This window comes from Orycteropus afer, unplaced genomic scaffold, assembly GCF_000298275.1.
Source record: "Orycteropus afer afer isolate SDZICR_OR568_19922 unplaced genomic scaffold, OryAfe1.0 scaffold00273, whole genome shotgun sequence".
NCBI classification, from domain to species: Eukaryota; Metazoa; Chordata; class Mammalia; order Tubulidentata; family Orycteropodidae; genus Orycteropus; species Orycteropus afer.
Window position 1 is genome coordinate 351,305 of NW_006921860.1, and position 3,866 is coordinate 355,170.

Genomic DNA, 3,866 nt, shown 5'->3' on the forward strand with positions numbered 1-3,866 from the left:
ACAAGTAAGCGTATCAAGCACGTCTCCTGTGCAACAGACAACAGAAAACAAAACTCACTTGATACATGAATGTCGGTATTTCCAGTACTTCTGGGACACCTGCTATGCTAGTGTTATCACTCATGTTAATATTACATTAAATGTCTGCTGGACTGCATCTGCATGTATGTCAGACATATTTTAAAGTTAATGTTTTAAATATTATTGTTTTCAAAACTGAGGACATAACTGTGTATGTAAATGCTGTACAGAAGGTACCCTGCAATGTAGTAAATTACAGAGTGTGGCTTTTCTAGTCATCAGTCTTTGTCAACTCCATGGTGGAATTTGCCATGAGCAACTAAGTAGCTCCTGATTGTTAAACTTAACCACGTGGGGTATTTCTGTTGGGAGCAGCATGAAGTAATTTTCTGGGAAATTCTCTCTCAGGTGTACAGAATTCTGATGCTGGGATTGGTTAGTTTGGGCCACTCTGCCAGGCTCAAAAGGAGCCTTCCTGGAGGCAGAAAGAGTCTCTCACTGCTGGCTTAGGGACAAGAGAGACATGTATTGCTGAGAGAGACACTGAGAGACACACACTTCTGAGAGAGACAGAGAGAGAGAGACACACACCAAGAGACAAGCACTGCTGGGAGAGAGACTGTTGGCTGATGGCAGGCTGAAGAGACTGAGTGTGTTCCTGAACTTGAATTGTAGCCTGTTGCTTCCCTAATAAACCCCATAATCTGTGAGTTCTATGTGGCCATTGCAGCAAATTATTGAACCAGCAGAGAGGTGGTGGGTGCTGCGGGAGGAATGGTTGGTGGTAGGATTGATGAAAGGGCTGGAGGAAGGCAGCATGTCTGGCCTCGCAGAAATAAGCCTTGGGCTACTGATGGTGATTCTGTCTTCCTCTTGTGTGGTTACAGGAGCTCAGAAAATGGTACCTCCCTGCCCCTTTGGCATAATTGACTGAATTCACTGTGATGGTGACATATTTGAGTTCCCTCACTTTTGTGTGTCATCTGGGCTTGGAGTTCCCATTGGTTGTTACCAGGACGTCCACAAGTACAATCCCTTGTGTTTGTATCAAACAGCATTGCTGGCTGACCTGGCTGAAACTGGTGTATCAGCAGACATGGATGTGTAAGATCAATCTCTCAAAATGGATCGAAGACCTGTATCTACTAATCTAAGCTGTCCTTGCCCGGTAACCACTCTTGTTGCATCCACTTGCACAGTGGCTGAATGTAGCAAGAGTTAGACTCAACAACCCACACCCACCTCTTGTAAACGCCCAAGACACCTACTGACATAAGGCGTTTCAATTACATGGGAACGGATCGTAGGAGACAGACGTCAACGAAGGTGTTGAGGTGGTCGGGTCTCACAGCTTAAACACCTTTGAGCGTGGTACCCTCATGCCCTTATGTGAGCTTAACTTCCAGCCGCACATTCTCAGCACTGGAGCTGGCATGAGTTTCACTTAGAGCCTGGCTGGTTCCCTTCCACTGTGGTGCTCCCTTTTCCTTGCATCCTATCTGCCTGGCATCTCTGGGTCTTTGCTTTGGACAACTGGTGCCCTGTTTTGTCGATGCCCTCAGCACGTGCTTACACCTTGCTTCCTGGGTACTCTGTCTCTGGTCGTGAGTCAGAATCAACTCGACAGCAACATTTTTTAAACTGTGAGGAAAGCAGCACCAACGCTCAGGGGCTACTGTGGAGCCAGGATCCCATCAGTGTCGCGCATTCCTGACCCGCATGGTGCCTGTGAGGCGGCAGGTGTTCACACACATGACGAACACATCCAGGGTTTGTTGTCAATCCTGGCTGCACAGTGCACTGGCTGAGGGCTCTTCAGACTCACGCAGTCTGTGTGTGTCAACTGTGTGATGCAGCTGACAGACCGAGTCATGTAGCACTTCACGTGGGGTATGAGGGAGGGTTTTGTGGATGGTGCAGTAATGTACCAGTGTGAGGCATTCTACAGTCCAGACGTCTGATACTAACACTGACACAATGAGGCACTAATGGAGGCGTGTCTTCAGGTACTGCTGAGGTGACCCTGACTCACAGCCTTGTAGGACGGAAGACTGTCCCACAGGGTTTCCTAGGCTGTCATCTTCACAGAAGCACATCTCCAAGTCTTTTCTCCCGCAGAGTCGCTGGGTGGGTTTGAACCACAGACAGTTTGGTTAGCAGCTGCGTGCGTAACCACTGCACCACCACAGCTCCTTAACAGAGACTTATAACCAGGTTATTTTCCTAGAGCCTCAGGCGGCTCTTCCTAGGATGTCCTAATGATGGCTTCAGGGCAGAGCCCAGGGCTGTGTTTCTGTCCCTCCTCAGGGCACATGGAAGCACCTGTGCTGTGGATGGTGGCCATGACTGCGCCAGGCCACGAGAGCCAGCCGCACCACTCGCCTTGGTTTCCCAGCACACTCTCTGGAGTCTCGCCAGAGGGGCTGAACTTGCTCCAACAACTGCTCCCAGGAGGTCCCTGCAGAATCTCATGTCCACTCTCACCCCAGTCTCCACCCCATCCCACTACAGCTTCGCCCAACCGTCCCCTTCTTTGCTCTCCCAGAGTCTCGGCTTGGGGGGCCTTCCTAAATGGCAAGAAACCAGGCTCGTCGTCCTGAACGTATCCATGAGCTCAGAGGATGCCGGAGATTATCCCAGGGGCTGAAAAGAGAGCAAGTGACAGTGCGTCCCCTGCCAAGTCTCCTAGGAGGGCAGGGAAGATACCACACTACTCCAGTGATCTCCGCTACCTCGCTGGCCCCAGACAGCCACCAGGAGCAGGAAGGACCACATAGCGTCAGCCTGTGAGATGCTAATCTCTCTCTCGATGTCACAGACTATGGACTGCAGCTGACTCACTGGTCCCCCTCCAGTCATCTAAGGCAAGTGATGGCACGATGCCTCACCAGCATGAGGCAGATGTGTAAAGTCAACCTATCTGTTCCCAGCACGATGACGATTTTATATTAGAATATCACCACTTAAACACTTTACAAACAGAAGAATAAAGTGATAAACCTAGCCATGTTTTAGCAATATCAATGGCTTATTCCAGAGACTGAGAGCAGAATATACTGCTGACCTAAATCCACATGGGTCACCCAACCCAGCCTGACCCAACCTGACCCAACCTAGCTTGACTCGACTCGACCTGACCCGACTTGACCCGACCCGACCTGACCTAGCCTGACCTGACCTGACCCAACCCAGCCTGACTTGACCGGACCGGACCTAGCTTGACTCGACTTGACCTGACCCGACCTGACCTAGCCTGACCTGACCTGACCCAACCCAGCCTGACTTGACCGGACCGGACCTAGCTTGACTCGACTCGACTTGACCCGACCCGACCCGACCCGACCTAGTCTGACCTGACCTGACCCAACCCAACCTGACTTGACCGGACCGGACCTAGCTTGACTCGACCTCACCCGACTTAGCCTGACCCAACTCAACCTAGCCTGACCTGACTTGACCTAGCCTGACACGACCTAGCCTGACCTGACCTGACCTAACGTGACCCGACCTGACCTAGCCTGACCTGACCTAACGTGATCCAACCTGACCTAGCCTGACCTGACCTGACCTAGCCTGACCCAACCTGACCTGACCCGACCTAGCCTGACCTGACCTGACCTAGCCTGACCTGACCTAACCTGACCCGACCTGACCTAGCCTGACCTGACCCGACTTGACCTAGCCTGACCTGACCCGACCTGACCTAACGTGACCCGACCTGACCTGACCCGACTCGACCTAGCCTGACCTAACCTGACCTGACCCGACCCGACCCGACCTAGCCTGACCTGACCTGACCTAGCCTGACCCAACCTAGCCTGACCTGACCTAGCCTGACCTGACCT

The 3,866-nt window shown here is 51.9% G+C and overlaps 1 protein-coding gene across 1 annotated transcript in view; it reads right to left on the reverse strand.

Moving 5' to 3' along the window:
• RPS6KA2 (ribosomal protein S6 kinase A2) overlaps positions 1–3,866 on the reverse strand; it is a 219,437-nt gene that overhangs the window by 24,071 nt on the left and 191,500 nt on the right. The window lies entirely within an intron of this gene.